This window comes from Epinephelus lanceolatus, chromosome 2 (genome assembly GCF_041903045.1).
Source record: "Epinephelus lanceolatus isolate andai-2023 chromosome 2, ASM4190304v1, whole genome shotgun sequence".
Lineage (NCBI taxonomy): Eukaryota > Metazoa > Chordata > Actinopteri > Perciformes > Serranidae > Epinephelus > Epinephelus lanceolatus.
Window position 1 is genome coordinate 46,180,480 of NC_135735.1, and position 14,910 is coordinate 46,195,389.

Below are 14,910 nucleotides of genomic sequence, written 5' to 3' on the forward strand. Positions count from 1 at the left end.
CAAAGATGATGGGGAGAGATCTGAGTGGAAAGCAGATTGAGGATTGGATGGTGACAGGTAAGGCTGAGAACACTGCTGATCCATATGAGGCGGTTAGATAAGACTTGTTTTGTGTAGCCAGACCTATCTCCATAGCACAGTGTCAGCGGAAGAGAAGGGTCAGGAATCACAGATTATCATTTTACTATGAGGGAAAAAATGCTCTGGCTTGTTTCTATTCCTTAAACCAATCACAGTTGTTGTGGGCAGCGCCAAGCCCAGGATGCAGCAACAGTGCTCTTGCAAAATAGTGCCAGAGGACTTGTTTGAATGGAAGATTTGCACATGGGGAGGCAAGCACTGTCATTAAAATGGCTAATTCGCCACAAAAGAAAACATCACAAAAAACAGTAACAGACATATGTCTACTGTGTGATCAAACTTTTAGTGTTAAAAAAGACAAACATAATTTGGTAACCAGTGCCCGAGAGGTGAAGCTTGAATATATTTTAGCTCTGGAGGAGCTCACTGGACCTGTGAAAAACACAGACAATCGTGTAGCTGTATGTGGCTCTTGCAGAGCATTGTTATGACGTTATCACAGATTGGTGAAGTCATTGTCATTGGCGCATGCCAATATGCCAAAATTTGTGGCAAATCAACCTGAACTTGCCGCGTCAGAAATCATCATGCATGAGAGTCCCATGAGACCAGCCAGTTCTCATTCCCAGGGCATCAAATATCAACACTATCCCACCCCTCAGTGTAATATCAATGCCAAAGACAGCCTTTGGTGTCTTTGGATGGAGGGAGAGGAGGTGGCTGAGTCAGACAAAACCAGACTTTCTTCCTTTATGTTTGTGAAATTAAATATGTGACATTCAGTGTTATTTTAATGTAAGGTTACGTAGTTCACTCACGGCCATTGGACAATGATGTAAATGTTGTATGTAACAAACTTACTTAAAATTCAACATGCTAATGTTATTACCACCAGCTGCAAAGCATTTTACATTGTATAAATTAGCCTTGCAGCTGGCAGAGATTTCCTCTAATCATATGATGCCATATGAAGTCAATCATGGGATAGTAAAATACGTTGTTCTGAAGATCTACGAGTTTGGGAGTTGGAGTATGCGTAGGGAAGTTCAGCGATATACTGTGGTGCCAGCCCATGAATGGCCTTAAGAACAAAGAACCTTAAAATCAATCCTGTATTTGATAGGTAACCAGTGCAGGGATGCTAGCACTGGTGTAATACTGTCTCTTTTTCTACCACCAGTGACAAGTCTGGCTGTAGCATTCTGCACAAGCTGCAGGAAAGACAAAGATGACTGGCTGACACCCAAGTACAGAGAGTTGCAATAGTCAAGCCTTTCGGAGATTAATATAGTGGTTACAGTCTTCCTCTCATTGTGAGAGAGGATAGACTTGAGTTTTGCATTGTTTCTTAGTTATAACTAACAGCCTTTCACCACAGTTGATTTGTTTGTTGATTTGTCTTTCAGAGCAGAGTCAAAAGTGACATCAAGATTCCTTAGGGAGGACAGAGAGTCCTACATGGACGTCCAGTGTCATTTAACCCCAATCTTCCAGATGAGAAGCAATGTCAGGATAGCTTTCCTCTTACTGTTTGTTTTGCCCCATTAAAAATCTATCCACCACCAACCTGATCTGGATTTAGTCACCAAGCACCAGCTATTTCATGAGGATACATGACTAAATTTTGTTTTGCTACTCCCTGCTGTGACCATGCACTTTAACCCTCAAATCCAGTGTGAACACAAAACTTTAGAACAACAATAAAGTGTTTTCCTGTCCACAAAAGAACATAGAGCTCAGAGACTTTAGAGAACCCCAAAGATTCAGAGAGCTATGGGGAAAAAGGCATGAACACCTGAACTCAAAGTCAATTTTCTTCACTGTGCTGTATGATAAAAGCTTCAAGGAGATTCTCCACAGTAACATTGTAGTTAACAGTGGTATCTTCTTGTTGCTTGGTAACCACCCCCCTGATGACTTCCCTGCTGTTCAGTTTGAAAGGATCAGAGTCAAGGTTAGCAGCAGTGACATTACCTACCTGGATTGTTTTTAATGACCTCCTCCCTCTGCTGACATGATGAACATTACATGACCTGGCACTGAACCCCAGAGGCACAGAAAGAGAAGAAGTAGAAGAAGAAGAAGAAGAAGATGACAAAATGATAAAATAAATGACACTGAGGAAAGAGTTGTTCAGAAATTAAGTCACCTGAAATTGCTCAGTGAAGTTTCATTACAAGAGGACCAACAGTGGGAAGTATCAGAACAAAGGGATGTTATTTAACAACAAGCATGTGGTAGAAATCATAGTGCTGTTTTATTAATCTGGTTTCATTTTTAACAATGCCTGTAGGTGATTTAATAAAGCAGTGAACAGACAGTATTAATTTTCCATTGGGACAGCAGTCCTTCTATGTCATGCATATAGATTCACGAGTACAGCAGTCATTAAGAGCAAAAGAAAAGTACACAAGAATATGTATCTCTCTAAAGGGATATCTGCATATGTATGCAGAATCTGTACGCAACAGATTTTGGTACCAGAATCATTCTGGTTTCCATTTGTAGTTTGTTCGTAGTCAGTGTAGTAGTGACTGATGATGTTAGTGGCTGGTAAATAGTCCCTGTGGAGAGGCAGATGCATTGGCTGAAATGCAATCTCGGAAACTATTCTCATCTGACAGCAACTTGGCTTTACACACACACACACACACACACACACACACACATATATATGTATATATATATAGAGAGAGAGAGCCCTGAAGTCTCATTTCGATTACAGGCCCCTGAATTGCATCGTATCAAAATCGTATCGTGGCAGACTTTGTGATATCAGCAAATATCATATTATTGTCCAAAGAATCTATATAATATCGAATTGTGATGAAACCAGTTATTTTCACTCCTAGGGCTCTAGTTTCCCGGCGCGGCGCAGGGTGGCGAACCGGGTCCATGTCATTGGTCCGACAGCCCATTGGTCCAACATCCCATTAGTCCGACGGTCCACGGTGCTGAACGGCTCCCGGTGGGCGTATTTCTGCCTTGATGGTGCGCCGCAACCGGCTCTGGGTCAGCTGGGAAAGGGTTGAGGCGAAGCAGGCTCACAGCTTATGTGTTTGCCACTTTCTTTTTCATTTTAACCCACACCATGATCTTTTCCTAACCTTAACCAAGTGGTTTTTGTGCCTAAACCTAACCAGACCTTAACCACAGGGCATCATGATGATTTTTGGAACGAACAATGGGTTTAATATGGTTGGAACAATGGGATGTCGGACCAATGGGCAGTTCCCGGTGAACCCCGTGCACAGCTAATTTCGAGCAGCGCAACCCGAGGCGCACTCAGTTTGGCAGACCGAGGTGTGCTGAGATGGGTGTGGCGGCGCAGCAGGGGGAGGTGTCAACAGATCCAGCTTGGCGCAGTGACAGTTTCGTGCCAAAAGGCTTCGCCAAAGGTGCGCTAAAAGCTTGCCAGCTGAAACCAGGTCTACTGTCAACGCAGGCAGAGCGCAGCCGGTGTAAGCCGAAGTTTGGCTGACCGGCGGACAGTGCGCACACGTCACCAAAACCTCACAGGCAGGTTTCCAGAATGTCAGGCACATTAACAATAAAATAAATTCCCACAAAAACACTATTCAATGCAACTATCTGCAATCAGCACATAAATGTATCTCTATATCGACTGTCCCGTCACATCTGATGTCAGTAACAGAGGTTTCCCGTGCCGACTTTAACCTCTCCCAAATTGATCATTTTGTTGATAGTGCCGTAGGCTCGCTGCGAACAACGTTCGACTCTGTAGCTCCTCTTAAAAAGAAGTTAACAAAGCAAAGAAAGTTTGCTCCTTGGTATAACTCTCAAACCCGTAGGTTAAAACAAATATCGCGAAAATTTGAAAGGAATTGGCGATTAACCAAACTGGAAGAATCTCGTTTAATCTGGACAGACAGTCTCAAAACTTATAAGAGGGGCCTCCGCAATGCCAGAGCAAACTATTACTCAGCATTAATAGAAGAAAACAAGAACAACCCCAGGTTTCTTTTCAGCACTGTAGCCAGGCTGACTGAGAGTCAAAGCTCTATTGAGCCTTGTATTCCTTTAGCCCTTAGCAGTAATGATTTTATGAGCTTTTTTAATGACAAAATTCTAACTATTAGAGGCAAAATTCATGACCTCCTGCCCTCAGATGGTAGGCCTACCTATCTAACCTCAAACACAGCTGTAGAATCTAATATATATTTAGATTGCTTCTCCCCAATTTCTCTTCAAGAATTGAGTGCAGTGATTTCTTCATCTAAATCATCAACGTGTCTCTTAGACCCCATCCCAACTAGGCTACTTAAGGAGGTCTTTCCTTTAGTTAACACTCATATATTAGATATGATCAATATATCCCTATTAACAGGCTATGTACCACAGTCTTTTAAGGTAGCTGTAATTAAACCTCTCCTAAAAAAGCCCACCCTGGATCCAGAGGTGTTAGCCAACTATAGACCAATATCTAATCTTCCCTTTATGTCAAAGATCCTTGAGAAAGTAGTCGCAGACCAGCTGTGTGATTTTCTCCAGGATAATAATTTATTTGAGGAATTTCAGTCAGGATTTAGAGTGCATCATAGCACTGAGACAGCACTAGTTAAAATTACAAATGACCTTCTGATTGCTTCAGACAAAGGACTCGTCTCTGTTCTTGTTTTATTAGATCTTAGTGCGGCGTTTGACACAATTGACCATCAAATTCTACTGCAGAGACTGGATCACTTAATTGGCCTAAAAGGTTCAGCACTAAGCTGGTTTAAATCTTATTTATCTGATCGTTTTCAATTTGTTGACGTTCGTAATGAATCATCCTTACGTACCAAAGTTTGTTTTGGAGTTCCGCAAGGTTCTGTGCTCGGACCAATCCTATTTACTCTATATATGCTTCCTTTAGGTAACATCATTAGAAATCACTCTATAAATTTCCATTGTTATGCGGATGATACACAGTTGTATTTATCGATGAAGCCTGAAGAAAGTAATCAATTAACTAAACTCCATAACTGCCTTAAAGACATAAAAAATTGGATGAGCACCAATTTCCTGATGTTAAATTCAGACAAAACTGAAGTTATTGTTCTTGGCCCCAAACAACTCAGAGACTCTTTATCTGATGACATAGTTTCTCCAGATGGCATTGCTCTGGCCTCTAGCACTACCGTAAGAAACCTCGGAGTAATATTTGATCAAGATTTGTCTTTTAATTCTCATTTAAAGCAAACCTCACGGACTGCATTTTTTCATCTGCGTAATATTGCGAAAATTAGGCCTATCCTGACCCGAAAAGATGCAGAAAAATTGGTCCACGCTTTTGTTACCTCAAGGCTGGATTACTGTAACTCTCTATTATCAGGTAGCTCTAGTAAGTCCTTAAAAACTCTCCAGCTAATTCAGAATGCAGCAGCTCGTGTACTAACAGGAACTAAGAAACGAGATCATATTTCTCCTGTTTTAGCTTCTCTGCACTGGCTCCCTGTAAAATCCAGAATTGAATTTAAAATCCTACTGTTAACTTATAAAGCTCTAAATGGTCAAGCTCCGTCATATCTTAGAGAGCTCATAGTGCCATATTATCCCACCAGAACACTGCGCTCTGAGAACGCAGGGTTACTCGTGGTCCCTAAAGTCTCCAAAAGCAGATCAGGAGCCAGAGCCTTCAGCTATCAGGCTCCTCTCCTGTGGAATCATCTTCCTGTTACGGTCCGGGAGGCAGACACCGTCTCCACATTTAAGACTAGACTTAAGACTTTCCTCTTTGATAAAGCTTATAGTTAGGGCTGGCTCAGGCTTGCCCTGTACCAGCCCCTAGTTAGGCTGACTTAGGCCTAGTCTGCCGGAGGACCCCCTATAATACACCGGGCTCCCTCTCTCTCTCCCTCTCTCTCTCTCTCTCTCTCTCTCTCTCTCTCTCTCTCTCTCACTCTCATCCTATTACTGCATCTTGCTAACTCGGCCATTCTGGATGTCACTAACTCGGCTTCTTCTCCGGAGCCTTTGTGCTCCACTGTCTCTCAGATTAACTCATACCGCAGCGGTGCCTGGACAGTGTGACGTGTGTGGTTGTGCTGCTGCCGTGGTCCTGCCAGATGCCTCCTGCTGCTGCTGCCATCATTAGTCATTAGTCATACTTCTACTGTTATTATACACATATGACTATTGTCACACAAGTATACTGTCAGATATTAATACATACTTTCAACATATTGTACCACAGTAGCCAGAACTATAACTATAATATTATTACTTTCATTAATGTTGTTGTAAGCTACTGTCATTACCTGCATCTCTCTCTCTCTCTGTCTCTCTCTCTCTGTCTCATTGTGTCATATGGATTACTGTTAATTTATTATGCTGATCTGTTCTGTACGACATCTATTGCACGTCTGTCCGTCCTGGAAGAGGGATCCCTCCTCAGTTGCTCTTCCTGAGGTTTCTACCGTTTTTTTTCCCCGTTAAAGGGGTTTTTTTTGGGGAGTTTTTCCTTATCCGCTGTGAGGGTCTTAAGGACAGAGGGATGTCGTATGCTGTAAAGCCCTGTGAGGCAAATTGTGATTTGTGATATTGGGCTTTATAAATAAAATTGAATTGAATTGAGATCAAAGGGGATTGGCACCGTTTGGCACATTTGGCACGCGTAATGGAAACCCAACTTGATTTGATCAACAAAACTAATGAGTTCACATCCCTCTCAGCCAACCACAAACAGCCACAGCATCAGACAGGGAGGATATATTCAGCATCTGTCATCTTAGAAAAGTCAAAAGAAACAGAGTGCGAAAGAGAAAGAGAGAGAGCGCGCATGAGAGAAATGCAACATTGATTTACAATTGTGGTGACCTCCTCCCAGGCTACCTTTGCATCATCAGCCCGTGGAGGTCTGCTTGCAGTTCCGTATATTCGGAGACTGCGAGCTTGGACCTCGCGGACCAAAACATCACTTTCCTCCTGGGAGAAGTTTGGCCGTCTGATGCTGCTGCTCTCTTCTGCCATGGCGAATTGAGTAAACTCTCATTACACCTTCACGCGGCGCATTTAAGGGCGAGGAGAGGGGCTCATTCGATTGGTGTGATGTGTGTAAAACCCACTCCACGCCTTCTCTCCTCCCTCTTTCCGACTTGCACAGGTAGGAGGGACGGAAGTGGGAAAGAGGAGTAGCTGCGCACGCGCGCACGGTGTGCCAAACTTGCAAAATCCACCTGGCCACACCCAGCTGGCGAAGCGCAGGTGTGCTGCGCCTCCGCCTCGCCCGGTCTGTGAAACTAGAGGCCCTACTCTGCACAAGGATGTTCAGCTAGCCTGAAAAACATTCACACTTGAGCAGCGTCAGTTAGTGCGAGTTGTGAGCTGTAATTCAGCAGTAAATAAGCAGCTGTGTGTGTCTGATTGTGGATGGTGGAGCTGCTGAATGGATTTGTGGGGACTGTTGCAGCGGAGGCTGTTAGCAGCTCACGCTGGTAGTTAGCCAGTGAACAGCAGTAGACTGAACAGCCACCAGTCGCCGAACTTCACATCTGTTGATCCCCGCAGCACTTCACTCAGCCCCAGGCTGTCTCGAGAAGGTTTATGGGTTGATGCTGTTTGACAAATAGGTAGGAGGCTCAGTTATATGTGAGTGGAGCTGTGTTTTAAGTAAACAGTCTGAACTCAGCACCGTTTTCTCTGATAGAGATGAAATCTTAGTTTAATCACCACTTCCATGAAAAGAAATATGTTTAAAGCTTCAGACCAACTTGCTGAAGATTAAGAATTCAGGCTGAAATTAAATTATTTTCTGCTTCTTAACGGTGGGATGGATAAGTCAGACTTTACAGTAAACCTGGGTACAAATCATAATTCACTCAAATTAGTTATTTAGTTATACACCTATGGACAATTAAGAGTCACCAATAAACCTAAACTGCATGTCTTTGGACTGTGGGAGAAAACCGGAGTGCCCGGAGAAAACCCACACTGTTACGGGGAGAGCATGCAAGGAGCCTTCTTGCTGTAAGGCACCACTGCATCAGAAGTGACTAACAGGATTGATAGCTGCTTTAGAGACTCCTCGGCTCTGATTGGTCATTTTTGTTCATATGGGGTAATTCCATTAGAAATGTTATTAGGCAATAGAGTAGGCAGAGGACTATGACTTATTTTATTTTTTTAAGAGACAGTGCTGTTTGAATATCATGTCAGTTTCAGTAAATACAAAAAAGCTATTTTTTTTTTTTTACAAAAGTTACCAACGGTAGCTTTAAAAGTAAGGACGCATCTTCTGGCACAGCTTACAGTTTTCCAATGTTTGTGTTTCTCAGCAAGGAGAGCAGGATGACAAACCCCTCGTCTTGATGTGCTCTGCCTGATTCGGACATCTCAGACATGATCGTGCCATTTGATCTGAATATTGATGAGGCGAAAAAGAAAGTGTGTCAAAGCTTCTTGAATCCAGAGAACCTGGAGACGGAGGCAAATGATTTTGGAGAGGATTATTCCCCCTCTCTTAAAAAAAAATGACATACATTGTGCTTTGTTTTTACAGTGTTTTATCAATCTGCCTCTCTAAATAAATACTTGAATATCGATGGTTCTGGTGGTTTGTTGGACACTTGTTTATTTTACAGTATAACTCATATAAGACAAAGTCATGCAACTGTCACTGAAATGTCTAGTTAAGGAGAATGATGTGATGGGTATTCTGTAAGTCCTGGTCCTAATCAAATGTGAATTTTCAGCCAGCACAGCTGCTACAGGTACTTGTATCACATGCTGTGCATAGGGCACCAGTACTGTAGGGGGGACCAAAACAGTCTAATATGATCATCATCAACAATCAGTCATAATCATACGAAGGCCTATTGTATTAACTGTCCCATTTAAGGCCCTCTTAGATACAACACGTTTTGAGCACAAAGTGCAGCTTAAGCGCAGCTTGCTGAGCCTTGCTTTCACGCTTTTAGGTTATTATTGCAGTTAATAATACAGTCACTTTCCTCTGCTGAGTGAAGTTTTTGAAAATGTCAGTATATTAAACAATACCTGCGTTCAACAGTGGGACAGGAACATCTATGTGGTCTTGCAGTCATGAGCATCATTACCAATTTCAAATATGAAAACCATTCAAAAAGCTAATTGTTACAACCTGGCCACACTGCTTGCATGAGCAGCACATGTGAGTCACAGAAGCTTTTAGTACCAGTTTTGTCATAGTGGAATACAGTGCTCATAGCAGCAAGCCACTTTGCAGCAGCGCCATCGCAGCAACGCTGTCTGTGTGAACACCACATAGGTGTGAGCTGCAGAAGTTCAGTGAGGTAGCAGGACTGCTAACGCAGGCAGTGTAGCCTGGCCATTATTGCCACTGCTTCAGACCTGGTGTTAGTAATCCTGTGAGTGGAGTATCATGTATGCATTCAAAGTTGTCTGGTTCCACACATGCAAATGACCTGTCCTCTGACGGACAACCCATCCTAGACTCTGGCCTCCACCTCACCACATGAGACTGAAAGAAAGCCCCTTTAAGCTCTCCAACTCAAGGACCCTAATTTTGCAGGCTGTTATTTGATATGAGTAATTTGCCACTGTATCTCTCTCTGACTGTTGTTTAAACTGAAATGTTGTAAACTGAATTAGACGCCCTCACCACAGATGCTCTGGGACTGAGCCATGTTTGTCTGTTCTATATATTTGGGTAGATGGGCAGCAGGGCAGTTCAGTCAGCTGAGGCTTTATTTGTTTTCCTGTCTTCCTTCTTTGAGTTAAGATTATTGAGGTAGGGTATGATATTTATTAAAACATTCTGCTCTGACAACAGATTCATTTATGTAGGTTCCCTTTTCCCTACAGACCTGGATTTTGCAGGAATGTATTACTTTATGTTGTTGTGTTCCGCTCTGTCACTGCAGCTGTTGCAACACATCACTTTTTTTATTTTTATTTTTTTTCACCTCACTCGAGCTGTGAAGAGCTCTGTGTGTTGTATTGTGGACATCAACACCTCATTCCAGATTAGCACCCATGCTGTCATTTTTAATTAGACTTAGTTTGTCATTTTTCCAGTGTGAACATAGTATATATTAGAAACACAATGCACATGGTCACAGGGTTAGTTTGTCAGTTTTTCACTAGTCATATGAGCCCTGAAGGGAAAGCTCAGTCACATTTAATCACATTGACAGTAGACTGTGAAAGTCAGCAGGACCCTGACTGATGTCAGTCCAGGTTAGAGATGCAATGATGTCTGCAATGACGCAATAAAGAGGACACATTAACTTCCCTGACAAAAGTAATTCGTAAACAGTAACCCCATTCTGCACAATACTGAAAATGCCAGATTGTTCATGTATTTTCAGACCAGATTGAGGGTGACCCCATGAGGAATGGAGATGCATACAATAAAGAAATGATAAAGTGCAAGTCTTCATTGCCACAAAAGACATTTAAAAAGGGCTACATAAAATAAAATGCTAAATGGTTTGCTGGCTAGAGTACGATGAGAATGATTAGTGGTCACCAAGTCATCAAAATTTGTGAGACATCCAGCATATCATTTGGAGATGGTGTCAATTTGAACAGAAAAATATAGAAGAGTTTCATCTGCATAGCAACATATTAACACATTTAAGGCTATGTGCCGAGCCACACCAGAAAGTGTCACGGCAAAGTTCATCCACAATTTTTCTTGAAACAGGATTTCTTGAAGCTTGGTGACATAGTAACTACTCACAGGGCTAGTTGGCAAACTGTTGTAGCTGAAGAGCTAAAACACTAACTAGCTGGGTACATAGTGCTGGTTAGTCAGTCCCTCCAGAAAAACGTGATTATGCGATCGCATAATTCAACGCATAATCAGCCAAAGTCCGCATATTTATGTGGGGGCCGCATTTTTTCATAGACGCCGCACTTTTGCCGCATAAATTGCAGATTTCCGCGCAAAATCCGCGAAATATGTGGGGCTTGTATGATTTCATAATCCCCAAATTTTCGTTGCAAAAAAGTCACATATATCTTAGCAGAAAGTTGAAAAATGTTGCGTTTACTTCACACAAGAGCAGCCATTTTCCCCGTTGCCTTGGGAACGTTATAAAGTGACGTAATTACGCGACGTCATCGAAAAGCTGCGAACCGCGCGGGGGAGGAGATGGACATTGAGGGAGAGGGGATGGAGGATGAGGATGGAGAATGATTGGCCATTGTTAGAGGCTACGCAGTTATAGTTTTCATTTTCACAGCGGACTGTTGTAGTTTCATTCAGGAGTTGATGCAAATTTACAGTTGTAAGATTGCACTTTTTTGCTACCAGTGGGTTAAATCATACTAGTTTCAAAAACCTTACAGTTGTAAGTAGCTTATATTAGTAGTATGTGTTACAGTAAGAGATTGCACTTTGTGCATTGGAAGCACTTATTTTAACAGAAGATGTCTGTTTTGTATAGCTACCTCTGTAAAACAGGAAGCACACATTTTATTTTCTTATATTTTATTTATTTATTTTTTATTTATTATTTTATTAAGTTGTAGCATATTCATTTTGTAAAGATACAGAACTTGTTTGACTCAGCAGTGTTTTCTTATATTTTATTTATTCATTTTTACAGAAGTTGTAGCATATTCCTTTTGTAAAGCTACAGAACTTGTTTGATTCAGCAATGTTTTGTAAGTTTGAGCCATGCGTTTATTAAGGTCTGAAATAAAACAAGATGAGAACTTAAATATTCCCTGCACTTTCTCTGATGTAGTACGCTTGCTTATCATAGGAAGGTAGTAGCCTAGTGAGAACAGAATGTTGGGGGAATCACTTTTTTTTTTTCTTTTTCATCAAACCACAGTTTTTGCAAGTTCCCGCAATTTTGGAATTTCCCGCAATTTTTACAAGTTCCTGCAATTTTTGCAAGTTCCCGCAATTTCATCACATAAAATTGCATAAATATCCTGCATATTCCATCGCATTTTTTAAGAAAACGTGCCACATAATCAAGAATTTTTGCCCGCAACAATCACAAAAAAACTCTGCATTTTTCTGGAGGGACTGGTTAGTAACAATCATGGTGTAGGGGGAACACCCCTTCTGAACTCTCCCAAAACCTAAAGTAAAGGAACAGGGGTGATTTGTAGGTTGTATTTTTCCTTATACTTTTGGCCCTTGTTTCAGTATAAAATAGTATAAGTATACGTGAGAAACAGTGGCGAGTATCAGTATAAGTGATAAAGTGTGTGAAATGTCCTGGTTTTCACAGCAGCATCTTTGGCAGATGTGCACTGGTCATTAAAGTGTCCAACCAGATGATTTATGGCAGGAGAATGGGCCATAAGTCAAGCAGGCAAAGACCAATGAAAAATTAATAACTGATTGGCTATTAAAGAATTCAGGAGTTGATGATCTGGTTGTACAACAAAATATCAACTTTCAAAGAAACATGAATCCCAATATAAAGTATTTATGAGCAGGAAACCAATAAATGCACAGAACATTCACATTCAAAGAAGAATAACAACAGCCAATTTACATTTGTATATTTAATATCACACATAATAATAACACAGTAATTTCAAATGGTGTTAAAATAAATATTTGAATTAACAGTTTTAGTTTTGTCACAATTTTTACTATCACAGAGCAAAAAAAAGATGTTGCATGATGCACTAGTAATTCCAACACTGCTTCTCGTTGGGCATGTATTATTGAACCCAAACTGTTTCAACACTAAAACAAACCTTTCCTTTATCAGACAACAATGGTGGTCACCACTTCAGAAGTACTCTCTTTTCCTTGTCTTTGTAGACTTGCACCATTTTGGCAGCCTCTTCTTAAAGAGCTTTTGTGTTGTCTGGTTTGTGTGACTGACCTGGTGTTGAATGATGTGTGGTCTACAGTCCCTGACAAAAGTCTTGTCGCTTATCCTAGTTGTAGGAACAACAAATAATAACTTGACTTGTAGTTGATCAATTGGGATCAGAAATAGCTTATATGAAAGGCAAAGGCCTTTAGATTATGCTTATTATACCAAAATAAAGTTGTGTATCATTCATTGAGTTTTATCATTTAATTAGGACAGAAAGGTCAGATCTTGCTTGGACAAAAGTCTTGTCGTGTCTTTAAACGATTCAACCAATCACAGATTAGAGCTCCACCTGTGACAAATACTGTAATTAACACATTCCCAGGTGTGTATAAAAAGAACCCCAGCACACCAGACCTTCATGTGAAGTGTAACCTGACCGCTGACAACATGCCAAAGATTCAACCACAGACCAAAGTGCTGATCATCAAGAGCCTGAAGACCAAGTCTGCTGCTGAGGTGGCAGATATCTTCAGTGTATCCAAATGTCAAGTGGAGAGGATAAAAAAAAGATTTGAAGAAACTGGTGACATTCATGACAAGCCCAGGTCAGGCAGACCCCGTAACACAACTGTTAGAGAGGACCGTTTGTTGCTTCGGCAGTCCAGGGCCAGCCCTTTTTCAACTGCAGCAGAGCTACATCAGAACTGGTCACCAGAAACCCCTGTATCTACCAGAACAGTTTGTCGAATTCTCTCACGCAATGGTCTCCATGGCCGAATTACTGCTCACAAACCAGCATTAAACAGAAGACAACAAAAGAATCGTGCTGCATTTGCCAAGGCCCACAGCTTGCAGAAAGGATGGACAGTGGAAAAGTGGCAGAAGGTTGATTTTTCTGATGAATCATCCATTGAACTGCATCCCAATCGCCGCAAATACTGCAGAAGACCTGTTGGAACCTGCATGGACCCAAGATTCACCCAGAAAACAGTCAAGTTTGGTGGAGGAAAAATCATGGTTTGGGGTTACATCCAGTATGGGGGTGTGCGAGAGACCTGCAGAGTGGATGGCAACATCAACAGCCTGAAGTATCAAGAGGTTCTCGCTGCCCATTACATTCCAAACCACAAGAGAGGGCAAATTCTTCAGCAGGATGGTGCTCCTTCTCATACTTCAGCCTCCACATCAAAGTTCCTGAAAGTGAAGAAGGTCAAGGTGCTCCAGGATTGGCCAGCCCAATCACCAGACATGAACATTATTGAGCATGTCTGGGGTAAGATGAAGGAGGAGGCTTGGAAGATGAAACCAAAGAATCTTGATGAACTCTGGGAGTCCTGCAAGACTGCTTTCTTTGCCATTCCAGATGACTTCATCAATAAGTTATTTGAGTCATTGCCGAGACGTATGGATGCAGTCCTCCAAGCTCATGGGAGTCATACACGATATTAATTCTTTTTCCCAAGGCACCATGACTTTATGTTCTAATGTTATTGGAGCATGTTTGTGTATTCAACAGAAAGTATCATTTCTACAGTACATTATTTTTGTATGCGACAAGACTTTTGTCCAAGCAAGATCTGACCTTTCTGTCCTAATTAAATGATAAAATTCAGTGAATGATGCACAACTTTATTTTGGTATAATAAGCATAATCTAAAGGCCTTTGCCTTTCATATAAGCCATTTCTGATTCCAATTGATCAACTACAAGTCAAGTTATTATTTGTTGTTCCTACAACTTGGATAAGCGACAAGACTTTTGTCAGGGACTGTATGTTGGAAAAGAGATCTTGATTTCAGTGCGACTGCCAGAGATAAACATTACCTTTTAGTGATGTCACTGTCTTTATAAATTTTGCTAGTACAGTTTTATCATTGATAGAAATGATGGACAAAACTACGACTCAAGTTGTATTAAACTGAAATTGCCTGTTAGTGTTGATAACCATTGAGAACGAAACTGATTTGAAAAAGTGATGACGCTTCTGCCAGCAGGTTGGAGTTTGTATCCACAAACTGTTCGCAGTACAGTACCATTCTGTACATCAGCACTGACCAAAGCACAAACCAGATTTATCCTCCGACTGTCA